The sequence below is a fragment of the Monodelphis domestica genome, chromosome 1 (genome assembly GCF_027887165.1).
Source record: "Monodelphis domestica isolate mMonDom1 chromosome 1, mMonDom1.pri, whole genome shotgun sequence".
NCBI lineage: Eukaryota > Metazoa > Chordata > Mammalia > Didelphimorphia > Didelphidae > Monodelphis > Monodelphis domestica.
Genome location: NC_077227.1, coordinates 208,180,696 through 208,206,636, shown reverse-complemented (window position 1 = coordinate 208,206,636; position 25,941 = coordinate 208,180,696). Strand labels below are relative to the sequence as shown.

General features: G+C 38.9%; 1 pseudogene; it reads right to left on the bottom strand.

Moving 5' to 3' along the window:
• Positions 1–308: 308 nt before the first annotated feature.
• LOC107650870 (60S acidic ribosomal protein P0-like) lies at positions 309–25,941 on the bottom strand (annotated as a pseudogene).

Genomic DNA, 25,941 nt, shown 5'->3' with positions numbered 1-25,941 from the left:
TTCATCAGACTCCTCCAACTCTTCCTTGGCTTCCACTTTGTTTTTTTTGTTGTTGTTGTTTGGTTTTTTTTTTTAATTTTTTAAAATTTTTATTTGGTCATTTCCAAACACTATTCATTGGAAACAAAGATCATTTTCTTTTCTTCCCTCCCCCCTCCCACCACCTCTCCCATAGCCCACGCGTGATTCCATTGGGTATCACATGTGTTCTTGGTTCGAACCCATTTCCATGTTGTTGGTATTTGCACTAGAGTGTTCATTTAGAGTCTCTCCTCAGTCATATCCCCTCCACCCCTGTAGTCAAGCAGTTGCTTTTCATCTTTTCATCGGTGTTTTAACTTGGCTTCCACTTTGGCTGGGGCAATAACAGCAGGTGTGGCTGCAGCCTGGGGCGACACTGCAGCAGGGGCAGCCACTGCAAATGCTGAAGGGTCAGCCAGGAAGGCTTTAACTTTTTCAGCAAGTGGGAAGATATAGTCAGTTTCCACAGCTACAGCCAAGGCCTGCTTGTACTCATTGATAAGAGTGGGGTACTGATGCAACAGTAGGGTATCTGCAGACAGACACCAGCAACTTGGCAAACACCCTCTAAGAACTGCAGGTGCAGAGTCTCCTCCATGATGTCCAACACTTCAGGGTTGTAGACGCTGCCATTGTCAAACACCTGCTGAATGATGAGCCTGTAGGAGAATAGGGAGATGTTCAGCATGTTCAACAGAGTGGCCTCGCTGGCACCTACCTGGTCTTAATCAGTTGCACATCACTCAAGATTTCAATGGTGCCCCTGGAAATCTTGGTGGTGATACCCAGAGCCTGGAAGAAGGAAGTCTTTTCAGGACCCAGACCAGTGTTCTGGGCTGGCACAGTGATATCACATGGGGTGATGGCACTGACACGGGCAGCAGCTGGCACCTTATTGGCCAGAAGCATATCCCTAATCTCAGTCAGGTGAACACAAAGCCCACATTCCCACAGATACACTTCCTAGCTGTGTGACCCTGAACAAGTCACTTAACCCAATTTGCCTCTGTTTCTTCATCTATAAAATGAACTGGAGAAGGAAACGGAAAACTATTCCAGTATCTTTGCCAACAAAACCTCAAATGTGGTCACAAAGAGCTTGGCAAGACTGAAATGACCGAACAACAATATACTCTCCAGATTATCAATGCTCTCATTAAATTGTAGCACTCTGAATGGAACAAAGTCCTCTAGATGTAGTCTGTCCAAGGCAGAGTATGGAGAAACTATTACTCCCTCCTCCTGAAATAGTTAAGCTTCTCAGTATAGCCCCGGTTTTTATTAGTTTCTTTGGCTGCCACATCATTCTGCTGATTAACTCCAAAGTATTAACTACATTGTAATAAATGAAAACTCCTGTATCTTTTCCAGACAAGGTGCTGCCTACCCATGCCTCTCTATTCTGTACTTATAAAGTTGATTTTTTGGACCCAAGCGTACAGTAACCCCTATTAGATTTCATTTAATTAGAGTCACTTAAAGCTTTAGCCTGTTGAGATAATTTTAGATCCCAATTCTGTCATCTAGTATGTCAGCTATCTCTTCCATCTATGTTATCCAAAAATTTAAATGGTATACTAGTTATCCTATTTATCCAAGTCACTGATAAAGATGTTAAACAGCCTGGAGCAAGCACACATTGCTGAGAAACTTCTCTAGAGACTTGCCAAGTAGATGTTGAAACATTAGCAACTACTTTTAAGCAGTTCCAAATCCATTCTATTTTACATCTCTCCATCTTTTCTACAAGAATAATATGAAATACTTTATCAAATGAGTTCCTAAAATAGAAATAAATTGTCTCCTGACTTACTATTTTAGTATATCTATAAAACAACAAGGATATCTGATACTTGTAAGCAAACTCTCCTATACCTAGTTTAATTATTTTTTCTAATATCTTAATCTCTTCTAAGAATTTCTACTTTGGTTTTTAGTTGGGTCCTTTTGAATTGTTTCCTTTTTTTAGTTTTTTAAATTGCATGCCTGGTCCATTAATTTGCTATTTCTCTTTTGTTGATGAAAGCTATTAGAAATATAAATTTTCTCTTAAGCTGTGGTTTAATTATATTGATTATTATGTCATGGTTCATGATATCCTCTATTATTACTATGATTCATTCTTTGATCCATCAATTCTTTAGTATTAAATTATTTTGTCTACAATAATTTTCATTACATTGTAGTTAGTGAAAGATATATTTAGTACTTTTCTGCATTTGTTTGTGAGGTGTTTATATCCCAATACATGATCAGTTCTTGTAAAGATGTCACACATAGTTAAAAAATATGTAAATGTCTTTCTGTTACCATTCAGTAATTGCTAAAAATGTATCATGTTTAACTTTTTTTTTAAACCCTTACCTTCCATCTTAGAATCAATACTGTGTATTGATTCCAAGGCAGAAGAGGGATAAGGGCTAGGCAATGGGGGTCAAGTGACTTGCCCAGGTTTACACAGCTGGGAAGTATCTGAGGCCAGATTTGAACCTAGGACCTCCCATCTCTAGGCCTGGTTTTCAGTCCACTGAGCTATCCAGCTGCTCCCCCCCCCCCCCCCATGTTTAACTTTTCTAAAGCCTCTTCAGGCACTTAACTTACTTATTGTTTAACTGTTTCTTAGATTTGTCTAGTTTTGAAAGGGGTACGGTGATATCCCAATCATTATATCCTTACTATTTCTTCCTACAATTCAATAGTTTTCCTTTAAGTATTTATATGTTAAGTAGTTTAGAACAAATATAGATAGACCTAAAGTTATAAACATATCACTCTTTCAGGTATTAATATTGATTCATTATGTATGATGCTTTTTAGTACAATGTAGCTTCTCTGCTTATAGCTTTTTATCATATCTATTTTTACTGTCACTTTAAACTGAAATCATGGTTTCTTCCCCTGCTTCTTTGAGTTCCCTTGAAGTATAATTGATTTTGCTTCACTGTCTTAACTCTGTATGAACCTATACATTTGAAAATGTTTCTTATAAGTAACAAGTTGGATTTTGATTTCTAATCCATTTTGATATCCCTTTTTCTGGGTGAGTTTCTCTTATTCACAGTTATGATTGTTACTTGCATATTTCCTCCATGTTTTCCCCCCTACAATCTCCTGTATTTTTCCTCTTTGACTTTCCAAGCCTTCCCCCTCAATCTTATTTAAATTTATTTCTCCTAATGCTCCTACAGTTGATGGCACGCAGAAGATAACACAGAGTCATGGAATTGGAAGAGAGTTCAGAGGTAATCTAGTCCAAACCTCACATGACTGATTTGGTTCTCTACAACCTTCCCAAATGTTTGGTCAGTTAACCTTTGCTTGAAGACTTTGAGTGATGAGGAATCTTCTATTTCCTAAAGTACCTTTTTGATAGTTCTAATTTTTAGGACATTTTCCTTACATTGATCTTAAAAAGAACAAATATACCTTTTTTTTTTTAAGTCCACCAAATTTTTTTTAAAACTCTACCTTCCATCTTAGAATCAATACTGTGTAATGGTTCAAAGCAGAAGAGTGGTAAGATTGAGGCAATGGGAGTTAAGTGACTTGCTCAGTCATGCAAGTAGGAAGTATCTGAGGCCAGATTTGAATCCAGGACCTTCTCTCTCTAGGCTTGTTTCTCTATCCAACTAAGGGAAGAATTTAAGACCAAACAAGAGATAGAGAAATTACAAGAATCTAAAATGAATATTTTTTTATTATATTAAAAAGGTTTTGTACACAAGGGGATGCCCATCAATTGGGGAATGGCTGAGCAAATTGTGGTATATGTTGGTGATGGAATACTATTGTGCTAAAAGGAATAATAAAGTGGAGGAGTTCCATGGAGACTGGAATAACCTCCAGGAAGTGATGCAGAGCGAGAGGAGCAGAACCAGGAGAACATTGTACACAGAGACTAATACACTGTGGTATAATCGAACGTAATGGACTTCTCCATTAGTGGCGGTGTAATGTCCCTGAACAATTTGCAGGGATCTAGGAGAAAAAAACACCATTCATAAGCAGAGGATAAACTGTGGGAGTAGAAACACCGAGGAAAAGCAACTGCCTGAATACAGTGGTTGAGGGGACATGACAGAGGAGAGACTCTAAATGAACACTCTAATGCAAATATTATCAACATAGCAATGGGTTCAAATCAAGAAAACATGTAATGCCCAGTGGATTTACGCGTCGGCTACGGGGGGTGGGGGGGAGGAAAAGAAAATGATCTATGTCTTTAATGAATAATGCTTGGAAATGATCAAATAAAATATTAAAAAAAAAAGGAAAAAAAATGTTTTATACAAACAAAACCAATCCAACCAAGATTAGAAGGGAAAAAACAAACTAGGAAAAATATTTTATAACAAATTTCTCTGATAAAGGTTTCATTTCTCAAATATATAAAGAACTAAGTAAAATTTATAAGATTCCAAGTCATTCCCCAATTGATAAATGGTCAAAGGATATAAATAGGCAGTTTTCAGATGAAGAAATCAAAGCCACCACTTATGAAAAAATGTTCTAAATCCCTTTTGATTAGAGAAATGCAAATTAAAACTACTCTGAGGTATTACCTCATACTTAGCAGATTGGCCAATATGACAGTAAAGGAAAATGATAAATGTTGGAGGGGATGTGGAAAATTGGGACACTAATGCATTGAGTTGTGAACTGATTCAAGCATTTTGGAGGGCAATTTGGAATTATGTCCAAAGTGTTATAAAAGAATGAATACCTTTTGATTCAGTAATATCACTAGTGGGTTTATATTGTATTAAAAAAAGATAAAAGAGGGAAGTTTGTACCCCATGTGAAGTTTGGACTTTTGGTATGAAGAGGGGGAAAGAGAGGAGAGCCCCCTTCTCAAAATGGGGTTCAGGGGAGACAGCAGATGTAAGGGTTGGCTCAGAGAGAGGAGAGGGAGTTTGAAGATTTTCTCCCTTCTGCCTTCCCTCTTTAGCTAAAGCTGCTTTCCCCAATTCCCTCTTGTCCCTCTTGTCCCTCTTGTCCCCCTTCCACTACTCGAGACCAAAAGGTCTCCCCTTGATCTGTTCACTCACACTCAGCTTGGGGAACAGATAACTTTTAATGTTAATTCAGTCAGATGATACAAAAGGAATAATGGGCAGGTAAGAATGGGGAAAGGATAGTGGGGAAATGGGGTCCCTGTCTCTATCTAAACCCTTTTCCCTCCCTCCTTGAGGTCAAGACCAAGAGACCTCACTGCTCTCCAAACCAGAGTCTTCTCCTCCTCCTCCTCCTCCTCCCCTGTCAAGGTGATCAATTTCACATACTCTTCAGCCTGGCACTTTGTCTCTATAGTACCAGCCTCTATCACAGTATCCCAAAGAGATAAAAAAAAATGGGAAAGAACCTGTTTGTACAAAAATATTTATCGCCACTCTTTTTGTGGTGGCAAAGGATAGGAAACTAAAGAGATATGTATTAATTGGGGAATGACTGAACAAATTGTGACATATGATGGTGATGGAATACTATTGTTCTCTAAGGAATGATGAACATGATGATTTCAGAAAGAGCTGGAAAGACCTTCATGGACTGATGCAGAGTGAAATAAGAAGAACCTGGAGATCATTATATAAAATAACTGCAATATTGTGGAATGATCAAATGACTGCTACTAATAGCAATACAATAATCCAGGATAATTCTAAGGACTTATGAAAAAGAATGCTCTCCATCTACAGAGAAAATACTGTTAGAGGAGAAATGCAGATAAAAATATATGATTTATGACTTGTTTATGTGGATTCATGTTTTGGTATTTTGGTTCTATAGAGTTATTCACTTACAAAAATGAATAATATGGAAACATATGTTACAAGATAATACATGTATAACCCAGATTAAATAGTTTGTCACCTCTGGGAGGGTGATGGGAAAAGAAGGGGACAATATGGATTATGTAACTTTGGAAAACTTATGTGGAAATGTGTTACTAAAATTAAAAAAAAATTTTTAAGTAGAAAATGTCCTCTACTCTGGCTAGGACCAAATGAATAATTAGTACTACTAGATATTAATAGCATCTCACTAGTTTTCATGTATAAAATGTAACTCCCAAGTGACCAGTTAGTAGTGAATAAGGGGAAGGACCATCTTTCCTCAGGAACCAGGATGAAAGGGAGCCCTTTGGGTCCTGTATTTTGTACTCACTGAATGTATTACTTATAGCACACTAAACTTGTGAGTTTCCATTCTCAGGAGAATGCAATAAAAGAGCTGGCACCTAAAAGATATTCTGTCATACCACAAGAGTGTCTGAAGGCTTATTTGGGTCATTCATTATCCCACTGAAGGAATATAAAACATTTAGAGAAAAATTGAAAGACTGGTATGAACAGATTGTGAATTTTAGATTTACTCCACCCTGCTTAGTCTAACAAAGAAAAATTCAAACACCCCTACTTAAGGATTAAGTGTTGAGGAGGATGGCCTATGACAGACATGTGCTAGCAAGTGACAAATCAGAAACAACTGACAGACCCCCTGGACTGTCCTAAGTCAAGCTTAAGCTACCATTGGTACATGTGAGATGCAGGAAGTGATGTAAAAAACAGTCTACACATTTCACGTCACTGCCTCTCTTGGGGCTCTTTATGAGGAGAGGTGGCTCTGGGGTTTTTTGCGGCAGAGATGTGGCTGGTGGCAGTGTGCTTGGCGTCTTGGCATCTTGGTGTGGGTCAGGTGAGGCATCTTCCCTGAGCTCTCTCAGAGTTTAGGCTGATTCCTTTTTTTTTCCTTTACCTTTTGCCATCCTCCTAGGAGGCTCCTCATCTTGGAGGAGGTCTTGAGGCTAGAAGTTCTTTGAACTCCCCTTGGCTCAGGCTATGCCAGAGAAATCTTATACCCTTTCCCCTCTCTCTTCTTCTTAATTCCTTCCCTTCATAATAAAAATTCCCAAACTGACTTGAGTATTTTTATTGGGATTTAAAAATTAAATCCCTGGCAACCAACTAAATTTATATTCAGTCTCAACCCTAAATTTACCCCTTACAGTCTGGCTAATCCACGAAGGTTGTGAACAGGACCCTCAAATTTCAGTGAAACCTTTCTTTCCTTTCTCTTTTTATTACCTCCTCAACTCAGTCTTTTAAGCATCTAACTCAGTTCAAAACACAGCTTTGAGATCAGGTGAGTATAAAACATTTTTTTTTCCGCCTCAATTTGAATTGAACACAGCCATTTTTTTTTTAGACCTAAAAGCAGCAGGACCTTAAGTGGCCTTAGCCAGGGAAGCTTATTCAGAATCTCCCTTCCCTTAGGGAACACAACTCAATTAGCCAACCCTTACTGACAATACTGCCTAGATTACTCTTAACTGGTGGTGAAAAAACCTGGAGGAAGTTTTGGCCTTGTCCTGCTCCCCATATGTCTCTAGTTTTAAAATTAAGTGAGAAGTAAAAAAGCCTTTGAGGCTTTGCTCAAAGAAAGAAACTGAAAGAAAAAAAGAAGAGGCTTATGACCCCTCCCAAATCAAACAAAAACTCAGCCTTAGCCTCAGGTAAAAGACTTTGTTTTATGTCTCCTTTTGGCCTAGGGGACTTGATTGGATTAGAAGGCTCTTAAGAAAAAAGTACACTATACCCAAATCTTTTGTTTTAACTCCCTGACTTAAACTCCTAGCCAGTAGCAATATCTACTGATGAAAGCCAAAATTGTAAATAATTATATATTAATTGTAAATATATATATATATATATATATACACATATATATAAATGAATACTACATTCTATAAAATTTGTATGACATTTGATAAATTAGGGATATTAAAGATTCCAGGATACCTCCCATTTCTTATGTTCTTAGATCATTTCATTTTTATACTCCTAAATACTGTGACAAGAAATGCTACCTTGAAAAAATTTGAAGCTAAAATGCACGAAAACATGAAAAACCAATTGGATAATTTTAAATGCTTCTTACAGGATCAACTGGCAAATACCAACCCCACCAAAAACATGTCTGACCCTTACAAACCGGGTCCTGAAGCTCTAAATGAGGAAATTGAGGAAATTCCTTCCCCTGAAATGAATATGGAAAACACCTCTCCTATAGCTCAGCTACCAGACTCTCATGGTCTGCAAATCTTGGCTGAACTTACTTTCCAAGACCCTTATCCTGAAATCCCAACTTCTGAAATCTCAGTTTCTCCTGTTCCTTCTCCTACCCAAAAAACAATCCCAGCCCCAAGGAAATGTCCTCCTACCCAAAAACCAATTCTAGCCCCAATGAAATCTCATCCTTCTAAAGAAACTAGTTCTAGTCAAATTGACCCACAGGTAACAAATTTCTAAGAGAAGTACCTGAAATAGGGCACAATGGGGATGTGGTGACTCTAAGGCACAATATACCATTTACTCCCCAAGAAATAAATGAATTCACATGAAATGTTCTCATATATGAACAAAATCCCTTTCTGGTAACGAAAAAGATGACAGACATATTATTTCAATATAATTCATCATACAAAGCCGTTGAAAAATTGCTACAGGCTTTTTTAACTGAACGTGAGAAAAATAAAATAATTGCTCATATCAATAAAACCTGGGGGCGCAATGCAGCACCCTGGCCATCTCAGGATCCCAAATGGGACTATAACAACTCTGAGGATTATTTATAACTATACCATTGTAGGGAGGCCATCTTAACAGCCATGAGAGAGTGTACAGACAGTACAGATAAGTGGACAGAATTTGAAAGAATTAAGCAAAATGAGGAAGATTCATATCCAGATTCATGGATAGAATAATTGAGTTTGGGGGTCGATAACTGTATTTTGACCTTTCTAAAGAAAACTGCATAAGACAAATTAGAAGGCACTTTGTCAATAACTCTTGCAAAGTGATTAGGGATTATTTTAGAACACATTGCCCAAGATGGCTGGAGATGGACCTTGAAGAATTGCGGAAAACAGCTCTGTATGTTTCAAAGGGAAACAAAGAAAAGGAGGAAGAGAATAATGATCTCATGGAGAAACAATTGACATATTTAACAGATAAGATGGCTAAACTGGAAAGAGAGCATAATATTCAACCAATGGCACTTGCCCCTCTCCCGGAATCTAATTATCCATTACCTGCCAATTCTATGAGAATGGCCACAGAATGATAGAGTATAGAACTTTATTCAAGGCAATCAGAAATAATATGCAGTTTAATAACAACTACAGAAATAATAATTATAGAAATAATTATAATAATGATAATGGAAACCACAACTTTAGGAATGATAACTATAGGAATAAATATTGGGAAAATGATAATTCAAACCAAATGACTCCACAACAATAATACTTAAGTGGTGCTCATCCAAAAAATACTCGGGGTGCTAATACCTCTCAGGGGGATGCCCAAAGAATTTCCCAAATACAATGAAGGTGTTGGCGGAAGGGGGGCCGGGGCACAGGAATCAGAGGATGCAACCTTTGATTTTCTGGACTCTGATGTCCTACTACCCATTGTCCCTATTCAATGCCCCACCACCATACTGATGAGCCCCATGTTACCTTAAAGGTGGGTAACACTTATTATGATTGTAGATCTGATTTCCATTGCTATTCCATTGGCTCAGAGAGTGTAATGGGAGTGTCAGGGATACCCCAAAGAGTTAAAAAGCTTTCCCCTAGGACCCTTAGAAGTACAACATTCTTTTCTCTTGATGCCTGACTCCCATTTAAATTTTCTGCGAAGGGACCTTCTATGCAAACTCAGAGCCACAATAACTTGCTTCACAGATGGTTCCTTATCATTGGAAGTACCTGGGGAATCTTTAAAATTGCTACCTATACTTCTCTCAGAGAGCCAGGAGCGGAAAGAGCCTCCCACCTTTGTAATACCTGCAGATATGCCAGAGTTTCTTTGGGCCACATCTTCTTCTGATGTAGGCTTACTTAAATTGGCTGTTCCTGTGCAGATAAAAACTAAATCTAGCCCACCTCCTTCCATTCCTCAGCATCCCTCTCAAAAGAGGCAATTGAGGGTATTATCCCAGTAATAAACTCATTAACTGACTAGGGAATAATAATCCCTTGTAAATTTGAATACAATTCGCCCATCCTGCCCATTAAAAAAAAAAAATAGGGCCTGATGGCAAGCACCTCTATCGATTCATACAGGATTTGAGGGCTGTGAGCAATTATGTTATAAAGAGACACTCCTAGTTTCCAACATACATACAATTATTTCTTCTATTCCTAGCACAGCTACATACTTTACAGTAGTGGACTTGTGCTCAACCTTCTCTTCCATACCAATTCATGAGGATTCCAGGCATATCTTTGATTTCACCTGGAAGGGCTCCGAGATACATGGAGTTGTCTGCCCCAGGGTTACACGGAAAGCCCGAGTATATTCACAAAAATTTTGAGCCAAGACACAGATAATATAACATTTACAAACAGTAAATTAATCAAATATTTAGATGATCTACTCTTGGCTTCAACAGATGCAGAAGCATGTCAAGAAGATAGTAAACACATTCTTTTGGAACTTCACAAAAGAGGGCATAAGATCTTGAAGAATAAAGTTTAGTGGTATCTCCCTAAAGTAGAATATTTGGCGTTCATCGTGACTGTGGGTGCCATTCTATTTCTCCCAAACGAATTGAAAATATTCAAAACATAAGCACTACTACCATTAAGAAATAGTTGAGAGCAATATTACTAGCAACAGGGTTTTGTAGACAATGGATTCCTTGCTATGGGGTAATTACTAAACCCCTTATAGCACTAAGAAGGGATTTGGTTCCTGATCCCCTCAAATTAGAGCCAGAACACCTGTCAGTGCTATCAGATCTAAAACAGGCCCTCCTGTATGCCCCTGCTCTAGGCATCCCAGATTACAACAAGCCATTTAATTTGTATGTGCATGAGGGAAGAGGGGTAGCTTCAGATGTTTTAACTCAGACCTTAGGACCTTCTCAGCACCCAATTGCTTATTATTCTGCCCAACTGGACCCAGTAGCATCAGGAGCACCACCTGTCTTAGAGGAGTAGCTGCTACAGCCTTACTAGTGACAAAAACTGTTGATCTAGTATTGAGATGCTCATTAACAATTATGTGCCCACATGAGGTAGAAGGTAGTAAGGCATAGAACACAGGCATTCTCTGATCAGCAATTTACAAGGTATGAAATAACCTTGTTAAACAGTGAAAATATCACCTTGAAATGCTGTACAAATCTTAACCCTGATACCTTGCTTCCAGATTTACCAATTTCAGGAGAATCATTACACAATTGTGAAACACTAGTGTCCATAGCAGAAAAGCCTCAAGAAATCTCTTGGGCACTCCCTTAAACAACCCAGATCTGGTCTTATTTGCTGATGGTTCTTCTTTTATGAGGGATGGCATACGCTACATTAGAGCTGCTGTAGTCACTGAATTTGCCACTGAGTGGTCAGCTTCACTGCCTTTTAATATTAGTGCTCAAGGTGCAGAACACATAGCCCTGAAACACGCCTGTATAATTGCCAAGGATAAAAAAGCAACAATTTATATGGATTCTAGATATGCTTTTGGCATTTTCTACTCAGTCGGGATGCTATGGCTCCAGAGAGGATTTTTAACCTCAGCTGGAAAATCTATAGCTAATGGAGAAATTATTAATGAAGTTCTTTCTGCATTCCAGCTGCCTAATGCCCTAGCTATAGCTCATTGCCCTGCCCATATGGTGGCACTGACCCTGTCTCTAGGGTAAATGACTGAGCATATATAGCTGCAAAGCTAGCAGCCACAGAAGGGCCTGAATTAATTTTAATTTTAAAATTTTATTTATTTTATTTAAATTAAAATTAACTTTAATCTAATTACATTTTAATTAATTTTAACATTGACAACCACTGATGACTTAAATTTATCACTTTCCTATAATGAAAAGGAAGTGGGAAAATGGCAGCAAAAATTTAAAGCAAAACAGATTATTGGAGTATGGGTGTCATTTGAGGGAAAACCCCTGCTCCCTAGAAGTTTCTATCACCAAATTTGCCAGTCTGTTCATAAAAATGGTCACTTTGGTACCCAGGGAATCATGGACTCTGTTAAAAGAGTATGGATAGCCCCTAGTATGACTACTATAGCTTCTAAAGTGTGTATAGCCTGCTCTACCTGCCAAGCATATAAACAACATGCATTTTGTGGCAAAGCCTTTGGTGGGCATCCTCTGGCTTACACACCTTTTGAGTGCCTACAGATAGATTTCATAACAATGCCAAAGGCTGGACATTATAAATTTTGTCTAGTCATAGTACATCAATTGACCAGATGGCTGGAAGCATTTCTTGCAGCCCGAGCCACAGTGGCTTTTGTTGCTAAGGTGCTTTTAAAAGAGATTATTCCTTGCTTTGGACTGCCAGCACATATTGATTCAGATAGAGGAAGTCATTTTACTGATTCTTTCCTAGATCAGATATATTCTTGCTTGGGGATAACTCCCAAATTTCATGTACCATATCATCCCCAGAGCTCAGGCCAAGTTGAAAGAATGAATAAAGAACTTAAAAATATGATTGGCAAATTATGCACTGACACATTTAAAAAGGCCTGAAATTCTCCCTCTAGGCATATTTTATCTTGGAAGCAGGCCCAGAGGAGACCTACACATCTCACCATTTGAGATGCTTTTTTGACATCCACCTATATAGGCTAAGCCTCTCTCCCCTGCATATACATCACTATTAGGGGGAGATACTACTATTGCTCCCTACATACAGGAATTACAGCACAAACTGCATGAACTCCATGAATCTGGAGTTGCAGTACAAGCCAGACCACTAGACTTTCCACTTCATGACCTGAACCCAAAAGACAAGGTGTATATAAAGAATTTCCAGCATACTGGAGCAACTCAGCCTTTCTGGGAAGGATCATTCCAAATATTAACTACTCCAACATCTATAAAGATTGGAGAGAAGGACTCTTGGATTCGTTGCTCACATGTAAAGAGAGTATCTTTTATTGAGACTGATTGACTGTATCCTATCACATGCATTGGAGATAATAATCCATAGACAATTGGATACTGTTTTTTTGGGGGGTGGAACACATTGAATCCCTGAAATTTTTTTCTTCATTTTTACTATTGCTTTTCTTTTATTTTGATTAGAATATTTGATTTTTCCCCATTTTTTTTTCATTTCTTGTACTTAAGGTATATACAATCAATATTAATTTTTATTGAGCAGTAACATGAGTTTAAAATATATATATACTTGCTATAATATTAATGCATACCCAAAGAGCTTTAAACTGTGGAACCTGCCATTTATTGATAAATGTTATGGGACTGTGATTAATGTTTGTGTCTGATTCTAGGAAATGGGATGAAAACAAGGAGCACAGACTTAACCTGAATAGTGCCAAAAAGAGCACACAGGTCAAAAAGAAAGAAACCAATCCAGGTAGGATTGATGGACTTCTAAGCCATTAAAAAAGTACTTGAACCTAGTGTGAGACTCGAAGTTGCGACACTTGGCATATGTTGTCATAGGACTTCCTTGTATCCATACTCTTTGTGAAATACAGACAAGTACCAAAGTTTGACTATTATCCTGGCTCCCCATATCCCTGAGAATGACAAAAAATCAGACCAGGGAATGACACTTCCCTATCAAAATAAATTCTTATAGTGTGGCAACTTCCTGTAGTCTTGGCTGCAAATGGGTAAGTGAAATATTACTGCATTCTGTCCTATAGACTTGTGGGATAGAAATTACTTTAAATTGGACCCTAATACAAGGGCCAATTATGAATTTATTCTTGGTTACTCAACATTTTATGTACATAGATTTTGATATTTTGATTCTGATTTTGAATTTTTTTTCTTTATCCCAAAAGTATAACTTTCTTCCATTTTTTCTTTGTTTTTTCCCCCCTCTTCTTTTGATAATTGAGAATGGAAGTAGGAGAAAAATTTGCATGATGAAAAAAGAATGTGAATGCAAACAACACTGAAAAATCTCAGAACTCTGACCAAAGTCTTGACCAGTAATGGCTTCTTAAGACTGGTGATGAAACACACTTTGTACCACTTATTGGCAGGGAAAGAAGAGATACATAGGAGGTACAGGATAAGACATAATTTGTAACACTTTGTTATAAGACTCATTGAGAAGGTTTTGGAGGGTAGTGACAGGCGTGCAAAATACAAAGGATTATGAAAGGTATACAAAGAGAAGAAGGGGAAGTGCAGAAGGGGGATCCAACATTAGTATTTGGTTCCGCTTAGATTTAAAAAATACTCTATGAGGCAGTTTATGATGTGTGGTATAGTCCTCTTCCTTTTCCTTCATGTCTTGAAATATTTGTGATTGTTGAATTCAGAATTTTTAAAAAATGATTGGTTTTGGGATTGATAAAAAAATAAAACAACAACAGAAAATTAAAGTGGAGGACTGAAGGGGAAGGGGAAGGGGAAGGGTTGAGGTCAGATTTCAGTGTCCTGCTTTGGTCTGTAGGCAATTCCTTCCAGCTCTGCCTTGCATCATCTCCTAATCAGGTCTTGGCTTTCTATATGGGAGTCATTAATGTAAAAATGAAGATTTTGAACTCTACGTGGAGACTCAGGTGAGGTTAGAGGGAATTTTGGGAAATACCAAGGACTTCTGGGGATTGAAGTCTAGGGTTCAAAATCTCCATTTTTACATTGGTCTGAGCCCTCAAAGGAGATCCATTATCCCTTTGACTGGCTATGGCTATTGAGCTAGTCTAAGTTGCCAATGGTTGCCTGCTAGAGCTCTCATCCAAAGGGTTTAGTATACAAAAGAGATCATGGCTCTTGGAGTCAGTTTCTGCTGTGGTCTCAGATGCTTTAAGGCATCCAATGCCCATGTGTGAAGATACTCAGACCATGTTCTTTGGAGACTTGTCAAAAAATTGTTCTCCCATTTCAGTCAGCTATGGAAAGTTCATATGAAGAACTAACTCCTCTAAATTTAGAAATCTCACAAACATAACCTTGGTGGTTGTTTAGATGCTGAATTATTTCTTTCAATGGCAAAGCATTTTGCAGGAACATTTTCCTCTTGGATCACCTTCTCATCATTTCAAAATTTTGGATCCTGGGCTATCCAAGCTGTTAAGAGTTTTCTATAAAATGAGTGGCAAATAAAGAGTTTAAGGATGGGCTGACCAGTATAAGTTCTTCTTTTTTTTTTTAATATGTGAAGATTTTTTTTATTTTATTATTTTTTCTTTTTTTTAATTTTTATTTGGTCATTTCCAAACATTATTCATTGGAAACAAAGATCATTTTCTTTTCTTCCCTCCCCTCCCTCCCACCACCTCTCCCATAGCCCATGCGAAATTCCACTGGGTAGCACATGTGTTCTTGATTCAAACCCATTTCCATGTTGTTGGTATTTGCATTAGTGTTCATTTAGAGTCTCTCCTCAGACATGTCCCCTCCCCCCCACCCCCCCAACCCCACCCCCTACCCCGTAGTCAAGCAGTTGCTTTTCTTTGGTGTTTTTACTCTCACAGTTTATCCTCTGCTTGGGGATAGTGTTTTTTAGATCCCTGCAGATTGTTCAGGGACACTGCATTGCCACTAATGGAGAAGTCCATTACCTTCGATTGTACCACAATGTATCAGTCTCTGTGTACAATGTTTTCCTGGTTCTGCTCCTTTCGCTCTGCATCACTTCCTGGAGGTCGTTCCAGTCACTATGGAATTCCTCCACTTTATTATTCCTTTTACCACAATAGTATTCCATCACCAACATATACCACAATTTGTTCAGCCATTCCCCAATTGAAGGGCATCCCCTCATTTTCCAATTTTTGGCCACCACAAAGAGTGCAGCTATGAATATTCTTGTACAAGTCTTTTCCCTTATTATCTCTTTGGGGTACAAGCCCAGTAGTGCTATGGCTGGATCAAAGGGCAGACTGTCTTTTATCACCCTTTGGGCATAGTTCCAAATTGCCCTCCAGAATGGTTAGATTAATTCACAACTCCACCAGCAATGAATTAGTGTCCCTACTTTGCCACATCCCCTCCAGCATTCATTACTTTCCATAGCTGTTATGTTAGCCAATCTGCTAGGTGTGAGGTGATACTTCAGAGTTGTTTTGATTTGCATCTCTCTGATTATAAGAGATGTAGAGCACTTTTTCATTTGCTTATTAATAGTTTTGATTTCTTTGGCTGAGAACTGCCTGTTCATGTCCCTTGCCCATTTATCAATTGGAGAATGGCTTGATTTTTTGTACAATTGATTTAGCTCTTTGTAAATTTGAGTAATTAAACCTTTGTCAGAGGTTTTTATGAAGATTGTTTCCCAATTTGTTGCTACCCTTCTGATTTTAGTTACATTGGTTTTGTTTGTATAAAACCTTTTTAATTTGATGTAGTCAAAATTATTTATTTTACATTTTGTGACTCTAAGTCTTGCTTGGTTTTAAAATCTTTCCCTTCCCAAAGGTCTGACATGTATACTATTTTGTGTTCACCTAATTTACTTATAGTTTCCTTCTTTATGTTCAAGTCATTCACCCATTCTGAATTTATCTTGGTGTAGGGTGTGAGTTTATCCAAACCTAATCTCTCCCACACTGTCTTCCAATTTTCCCAGCAGTTTTTAATGAAATAGTGGATTTTTGTCCCAAAAGCTGGGGTCTTTGGGTTTGTCATAAACTGTCTTGCAGAGATCACTTCCACCAAGTCTATTCCACTGATCCTCCTTTCTGTCTCTTAGCCAGTACCAAATTGTTTTGATAACCACTGCTTTATAGTATAGTTTGAGATCTGGGACTGCAAGTCCTCCTTCCTTTGCATTTTTTCCTTCTTTTTGTCAGTTGATGCCCAATAGATTTGGCTCCACCCTCTTACTTTCACCCTATGTGTATCTACCTTTCTCATATGTGTTTCTTGTAGACAGCATATGGTAGGGTTTTGGGCTCTAATCCACTCTGCTATTCGCTTACGTTTTATGGGTGAGTTCATTCCATTCACATTCAGAGTTATGATTACTAGCTGTGTATTTCCCAGCATTTTGATTTCTGCTCCTTTACGTGCCTTTTCTTCTTTCACTATTTCCTTCTACACCAATGTTTGCTTTTGAACAGTCCCCCTTGTTCCCACCCTTATTTTACTTCCCTTTCTACCCCCTCCCTATTTATCCCCCCCTTATTTTCCCTGTAGTCTTTCTAAAATTAACCCCCCGCTCTCTCCCTCCCCTGTACTGCTTCCCTCCCCACCAGACTGTTTGTTACCCTTCTACTCCCCTATAGGGTGCAAATCTATTCTCTGCCCCCAATGGATTGGATTGTTTTTCCCTCTTTGAGTCACTTTCAAAGCATGTATAAGTTGAGTATTTCCTGTCTCTGACCTCTTTACCCTTCCAGTGTATTGATGTTCTCTCCCCTCCCACCATGAGCTTCTTTATGACATATAAATTCACCCTCATTTGTTTCTTTTCCCATTTCTTTTAATATTAACCTATTTTTAAGCTCTAGTTATATATATATATATATATGCATACTCATGTGTATGTATTTTTGCATGCATATATCTATATACCTATTTATGTCTTGTCCTTTCATCCTATACAGTTTTTAAGACTTACCAATGACCTCTTTTCTTATAGGGATACATATCATTTTAACTTATTGAGTCTCTTAAATTTTTTTTTGTTTTTCTTTTTTCCCCTCTTTTTTAATTACCTTTTGATGAGTCTCTTGAGTTCTGTGCTTGGACATCAAATTTTCTGTTCAGGTCTGGTCTTTTCTTTATGAATTCTTGAAATTCTTCTATTTTGTTGAATGACCATACTTTCTCCTGTAAGAATATAGTCAGTTTTGCTGGGTAGTTGATTCTTGGTTGTAGACCTAGTTCCCTTGCTTTCCGGAATATCGTATTCCATGCCTTTCTTTTTTTCAGTGTGGATGCAGCCAGATCCTGAGTTATCCTCACTGTGGTTCCTTGGTATCTGAATGACTTATTGGCAGCTTGTAATATCTTTTCTTTGGTCTGATAGTTCTTGAATTTGGCTATAACATTCCTGGGTGTTGTCAGTTGGGGATTAAGTACAGGAGGTGATCTGTGGATTCTATCAATCTCCACTTTTCCCTCTTGTTCAAGGATTTCGGGGCAGTTTTCTTTAATAATTTCCTGTAATATAATGTCTAGGCTTTTTCTTTTTTCATGGTCTTCTGGTAGGCCAATAATTCTTAAATTGTCTCTCCTTGAACAATTTTCTAAATCCTCTGTTTTGTGAATGAGATGCTTCATATTTTCCTCAATTTTTTCATTCTTTTGGTTTTGTTTTATAGTGTCTTGCTGCCTTGTGAGGCCGCTCGATTCAAGTTGTTGTATTCTGGTTCTTAAAGACTGGATTTCATCCTTAGTTTTTTGGTTGTCCTTTTCCTTTTGGTTGAATTTTCTTTGGAGGTCATCTTTCATCTTCTTCACCTCATCTTTCATCTGCTTTGCCTCATCTTTCATCTCCTTTGCCTCATTTCCCAGCTGGTTGATTTTGGCTTTCAAGACACTATTTTCTGTTTCCAGATGACTTATCTTAGTTTTTAAGTTCTTTTCCCAATTGTCTTCAGCCTCTCTTAATTGTGTTTTGAATTGCATTTTGAGTTCTTCCAAAGCCTGTATCCAATTCGCTGGGATTTCTGATTTTTCCTTTGCTGGGTCCTCCCCCTCCGTTTCATTCGCTCTTTGCTCATTACCTGTGCAGAAGCTGTCTATTGTAATTTCTTTCTTCTTTTTCTGTTGTTTGCTAGAGTTTACCCCTTCTTTGCTCCCCGTATTTGGCTGTGCTCTTGCTCCTCTCATTTTGTTTTGGTTTTGGGGCTGTCAGTCTCCCCTCTTGGAGCTTTGTCAGATCTCTTGGTACAGTCTCTAGGGGAGGAATGTTAGCTTCCCTGTCCTCTGGAGGCTTTTGACTGGATTGAGTTCAATTGACTTGGGCTGTATGTGGTATGAAGCACTGAGGCTCTGAAGACTCCTGGAAGGCTGGGCCGCCCAGGCTCTCTCCAGTTCTCTCCAGCTGCTTCTCTGCTGTCCGCAAGTGCCTTTGTCCATCTCCCTAAACTCTGAGGAGTTCTGATGGGATTAGTTCAACTGGATTGGTCTGGATGTGCCCGAGGCAAGGGTGAGACTGGAGCCCCTGATGGAGTGAGATGGAGGGCCCCAGCCACTGCCCGTTTCTCCCTGGCTTCCTCCCAGCTGTCCAAGCTGGATGCTCCGAGCCCAGCGCCCCGCTGCTCCCAAGGTAGACCCTGCAAACCAGCACCTTTGCCCGCTCAGAGGTTCCCGCTGCTGCTGGGGGCTCAGCCCTCTGGGTTGTGGGGGAGGGGTCCTGGGACCTTCGCTCTGCCTTCCCCTTAGCCCTGAGTATTCTAGGATTCTGGCTTTTGGGGGGGGGGAGTACCTTTTGATTTGAGTCTAGAAGGAGGGTTTCCTGCTTCTGTCCTGTTGTTCAGATTGAATTTCGGTGCGCTAGGAGCATTCAGTCTGTATCAGTAAGGAAGGGTCTTCCAGGAGGTCTGAACTTTTGCTGCTTGCTAAGCTGCCATCTTGACTCCGCCCCCAGTATAAGTTCTTAAAGACAAAAGTGCCTGAAGAATTGTTTGCCTTGTTACTTATAGATAAATGAAAGGAGAGCCATTAATGGGCGCCCTCCATATCAGTATTCTACTGATTATTGCATTACACCTATTTATTTTGGATGACAGTTGATATAAGACTTCTAGTCAACCATTCATTCTGGCCTAGAACTCCATTAACCTAGCATCTTTAACAAGTGGAATGATGTGCCACACAATTTATGCTCCCTAGAGGCTGAATGGAATAAAATCTATGTCTTTCTCATAAGAAATGCTAAGTACCAAGTAGACATTAGTACGTTCCTTTCCTTTTATTTTATTTTAAAAAACCCATACTTTCTGTCTTGGAATCAATACTGTGTAGTGACTCCAAGGCAGAAGAGTGGTAAGGGCTAGGCAATAGGGGTCAAGTGACTTGCCCAGGGTCACACAGCTGGGAAGTGTCTGAGGCCAGATTTGAACCTAGGACCTCCCATCTCGAGGCCTGGCTCTCAATCCACTGAGATACCCAGCTGCCCCCCTTCTTCCCTTCCTTTTAGAACACCCCTCCCCTCTAAAAACACAAGTGTTGGCCTTTCACATTTCAAAGGCTTTGAGGGGTAGAGTAACTCATAATCCATCAACTCTTAAAATCTACAACCCAATGATTCACTCATCTGTCAACTAGAGGTCTAACTAAAATTCTTAACTCCCTAATCTTGTACAACCCTAGGATTTACCTATCTTTTCAAGTAATCTACAACTCAGTAATTCTTTAAAGATGTCAAAGATGATGACTTCTGACCAAACAAAAGGTGGGCGATGGGAAAAGTTCCTTTGATCGGAGACCCTATAAACTGAATCTTTGGACTCAATACATTCCTTAGGCACCTAAAGCTGGGGAATGCCCTTTTCTCCAAAGAATAAACTGCTGTCTTCTACTCTGGCTTCTGAACTCTGTGTTGGTGAACTTTTTTCAGTGGTGAGGTCCCCTGTCGGTGACCCTGTCCCATTCAAGGCCAACATTAAGATCCAAATTCCATCCATTCTCTTTTGTTCACAGCAAATCAGGCACAGTTGAGTGTGGTGGCAAAAGGCTTGAGTGTGATGAGGCAGTATGGAATAAAAAGAGCATTGAACTTGGAATTCAGAAGACTTGGGACCAAATCCTGCCTTGGACACTTACTGGCTCTTTTCTCTTGGGCAAGTCACTTAAGCTCACTGTGCCTCTGCTTCCTCATCTATAAAAAGTTGGACTTAATGACTTCTAAGACCCCTTCCAGACTAAATCTAAGATTCTGCGATGGCTACCTATATACATTTGGGGAAATGAAAAATTCTGATTTAAAACAATTAGGGTAAAATGTTAACTTTGCTAATATTTAATATGTGTAGAGTGAGAAATTAGTGCATTATTCTCAAGTTATTAATAGTCCAAGAAGTTAGTAAAAGCTTCCCCAAATACCTCAGTTCAAGACAAGATTACTCCACTCCAATTCTTCTCTCTGCAAGATAAAAGCCTTCTAGCTTTAAGTGATTTGGGTTAAGTTGCCTTAGGGAGTTGCCCCAGACTGACCTTCATCAAATCTTGAATACCCCCCTTGTTTTAGCAGTCTCTCCCATTGTATCTGAGCTTTTCTTCTAGGAGGTCAAGCCTAATGGCTGGAATGGGTCCTCTTGTATCCATTGTTCAGGCCTTCCAGGTAATCCAGCCCTGAACTCCTCCTCTCTTTGTATCTACTGCATAGCTATTCAATTTAATATTCCTGTTCTTTATTTCTGGATTAAAACCTCCAGGGAGCAGCTGGGTTGCTCAGTGGATTGAGAACCAAGATTTGACCTCAGACACTTCCCAGCTGTGTGACTCTGAGCAAGTCACTTAACCCCCCATTGCCTAGCCTTTAGCAATCTTCTGCCTTGGAACCAACACAGTATTAAGGAAGGTAAGGGTTTCAAAACAAAACAAGGAAATTTCCTTGTCTCCAACCCTTGTAAAAATGTCATAATCCCTTCAGGGAGGCTTTTTCGTATCAGGATTCTCCTATAAATGAGGGATTTTTCTGTGAATTTGGGGACATTTTGTCTTGGATCACTGACTTGAGGCAGTGCCCCCCATTTCTTTATATCAGGGGTCATTCTGTCTCTAGGCAATGCCTTGAGCCATGGCCAACATTTCACTCTGTAAATCTGGGGAACATTGTCTTGTGTACGATGTGAGAGATTGCTCCACATTTCTCTCTCAATAAATATATTCCATTTAAAAGATGGTTTTCCTCGGTCTTTTTGACTAGTGGCTAAAGAGGGTGTACCTTGATATTTCAAGGTCCCTTTAAACTTTTACTTCACACATATATGCTTACTAAAAATGACACGTTATTTTAGTCTATAAGTTAGTCACGTGTCACTTATAGTACCAATGTAACCTGAAAGGAAAGGAGGAATTCCACAATGTGGAAAGTATGGAAGCACATAGCATATGTTATTCCTAAAGGTGGTATTATAAAATATTAAGAAATAGAATTATGACAGTATAATAATACATAATCCTTCCAAACCAATACCTATTCAATTTTCCTTTGATGATGTTGTTTTCAGAGAATCTCCTTACTGATTTTTCCCAGTGTTAAAACAAAGAATACAAAAGACAGATAATGATTATTATTATTATGAGTTTGTTTTGCTCCTTTCTCAGGATTTAAGCCTCCTTTGCTTAAGGATTGATGTTAAAGAGGACAATTAAACCTAAATAATTGAAAGCCACTCCAAGTTACCCTAGCCTGTAGGCATTGCCTTTCCCAAACTTTTATGCTGTCAGCTAGCCCCCACTCTTTGTTCTTCCTTAGGGCCACACAAATCACTTCTACAACTTCCTCAACCACAAATTAGGAATAATAATGCTGATGCCCCCTCCCTTCTAAAAGACTATTTAATCTCTTCCTTTTCCATAATTTAGTGGAAGTTCCTGTGTTTCAGGTTCTGGGTGGCTTCCCAGATTAGAATCCCAATGTTATGGCTTTGTGTGGTTCCAAAGATTATAATCTTACTCAAATTAAAATGCTTATTAGTAGTAGTAGTACTTTAGGAGTTGAGATTTTTAAGGTTTACACCTTGAATAGAAGGTAATCAATTTTAAGAAGAGATCTTGATTCTCAGAAACTTTGGAAGCATCTTAGTTTAATTTTGTTTAGATAGGAATCTTTTTCTTCATCTTTGAATAGATTGAGAGAAGTTAAAAGAGTGATTAAACTTCCTGTTCCACTTTGCTGTGGAATTCTGCTTTAGAATAAAAACTTTCTGAAAAGAAAACTTAGATTGAAGATAATACTAATCATAGAAGCAGAAGTGAACTTGGGAATGATAGAGCTGACACAGTTAACATAATGGCTCAATTAGATGCAATAAGAAATTGGCCTAAAATAGACCAAATTATTAAGATTAGTCAAAATACAGGTTTATATCCACTATTATTTGTGAACCTCACTGTGAGAGATGAAATTTAGTAAGATGTTAGACTTCTCTCCATGAATCACTCAGATGGAATCAGAGAGCTTTTCCATCAAAACAAGTTAAGAACTTTTGTGTTCTCAACCCAAGTCCCATTTCAGATAGATAGGATTGAAATATTCTGTGTTTTGATTGGTTAAAAGGCTATAGGCTATATAAATAGGATTGAGATGGTTCTTGTTTTATTGGTTAAAACCCTTTTGAATAATTAGGATAATTGGTTTTTGTAAATTGCACCTTAGATTAACTAGCTTTCTTAATAAGATTGTAACTCTCAAGTAACTAGCCAATAGTGAATGAGGGGAGGGGCCATCTATCTACCTTTGTGTTAGGGACTAGAAGGCTGCCTGCTTGCATACTTGGTATTTGCTTACTGGCTGTAACACTGGGCTCTTGAGTTCCCCTTCTGTCAAAGAGGAAATGCACACAGACTTATGAGTTCATTGAGTAGGTGGACATTCCTTTCACTCACCCTAAGCATAACACAAAAATAAATAAATGTTTGTTGACCAAGTATATATTGCACTTTGAGGTATTATTTAATCGAGCAGGGCTAATATGCTTCTAATAATAGCTAGTATTTATATAGCAATTTGAGATTTGCAAAGAATTTTTCATATTGTATCATTTTGATTCTAGCAGTGTGTGTGGGCTGAGGACTAGCTAGTCCTCACTCTTTTGTCATTGTTCTTTTTGTTTTGTTCTTTCTTAGGGCCATAACCCACTACTCTCAGGGGATTTATTTCCTGGGTAGAAAAATGCAAAAGGTTAAGCTAGGTTTAGTCCTGTTTTGTGTCCCTTAGGATATTTAGACCCTTAGATCTAGGGGCAGTTTGGTGGCACAGTGGATACAGCAATGGATCTGTAGTCAGGAAGACCAGAGTTTAAATCCATCCTTAGAAACTGAAAAAAATTAAAATTAGTCTCAATAATAAAAATATATTTTAGGAGATTGATTAATGATCATAAAGGAATAAAAGGTAACAAATAAAAGACCAGGTGCCCATTGCTAAGTAGCCCATTTAAAAATCCCATTACTTATCACTGCCTCTATGCTCAGAGCAAGCCAAAGAGAGTGAGCAGGACCGCCCACTCAATATTTATCTCCTGTCTACAGGAAGTATATAATGACAGGAAGTCAGTGGGCTCCCGGGAAATGTAGTTCTTTTTTAGGGTAACAGATTTTCAATTATATAAAACTTAGTAGCTGTGTGAATCCTGACAAATCACCTGTTTGCCTCAGCTTCCTCAACTGCAAATTAGGAATAATAGCCCCTATCTCCCAGAATTATATTGAGGAATGATATCTCATTGAATAGCAATACTTGTAAAGCTTGACAACCTTGCTTTCTTGTAACCTCTATATTAACCCTCAATCCAGACTGAACAGGTTAAATTGGCAGTGAATAAGTTTTGCCTAGGTCCTGGAATTTGTATCTGAGGTAATGAATTTGTAAGAAGGGACTTAACTTTTAAGAACCTCCTGATTACCCTAGACAGGAGGAGCTAACACAAGCAAATTTTAGGTAACCCTCCTTTACTTAATTTCTCTTGTATTTAGGCTCCTCCCATATAGTCTCTGGCTTCATCCTTTGTCCAAAGTGTTTACATAACCAGGCAGTTATCCATCCATTCCAATACTCCTTAAAACTGGGGTGGGCAACATATGGTGCCCTTCTAAAGAGGGCACACATAGTTGTCTGCCAAAGTTTGTTACTGCAAAGGCAGAGGGACTTGGTTGAGCTACTCTCTTCCCCCTCTCTACTGCACAGAGGATATTTCTTACAATGCCTGCCCCTCTGACCAGCAGCCCAATGGGAATGCTTCCTCCCTCCCCTGACTGGGGTGAGGGGGTGCAGCTTACATGCCACCTGATGGTGTGGTGCAGACCTGAAGCCTATTGAGTCTGTAGTATAGACAATTCCTGTAGTGGGGTTAGAAAAGAGCTAGGTATGAGGGGAACAGAGCTCACAGTGTGGCACACAGCTGAAGAGCAGAGCTCTGGGGCCACTCTCCTTCCCTTCTCCATGTGTCTCTCATCACCTGCCCCTCTACCCAGCAGGAGCACTTCCCTCCTCCTGTCTGGGAGAAGAGGAGCAGGGCATAACACTCATGGGGAGGGGGGTGCAGGAGGGAATGGCACTTGGTCTCTAAAAGGTTCACCATCACTGTTCTAAAGTATATATATGGATCCCCAAGTTCTGCAGTTCAGTAGAAATTCCCAGTAATAATTTTATTGTGTATCTTCCCCAAGACAGTCATCATCCTGATGCCATTCCTTCATTCTGATTAAAAGATTTGTTCATAAAACTGCTTTGGTAGTTTTGGTTATTTTTCAGATGAGCAAGCTCTTACTACTGGGCACTTAATTACCAGCTCAGGTTGTTGACCTTCAAGATTTCAGGCCACTGAAAGTATTCTGATCTAGAGTGAAGTCTGAGCTCTGCAATTTTAAACTTTTGAGTCTGAGCCACACACTGTGGGCTTGATCCTACTTGGGAGATTCAGGAGAATGCTGTTATGATTTGGCCATAGTTAACCAGCTGGAAAATCTCTATAGGTTCTGAGTGAAAGAGCAGCAGGTCTGGGCTTCCTGCCCTGGTTATTGCACTGCAGGCTTCAGACTGTGCTAGATCCAAGATCCAGCATCATTCCCAGGCTGTTGCATACTACCCTGCTTCTGGACTTACTCCTTGCTCAGCACATAAGGCTTATAACTGCCTTGAACACCACCACCCTCAGGTACAGATCTCCTTAAGTCTACACTAGACTTGTGATGACTTAGCATAAGAGAGGTATAGCTGCCAGTAAGTACAGTAAGCTTCTTGAACAAGGTTAGGTCACAGACCTTTTCTAGCCATTCAGTCAT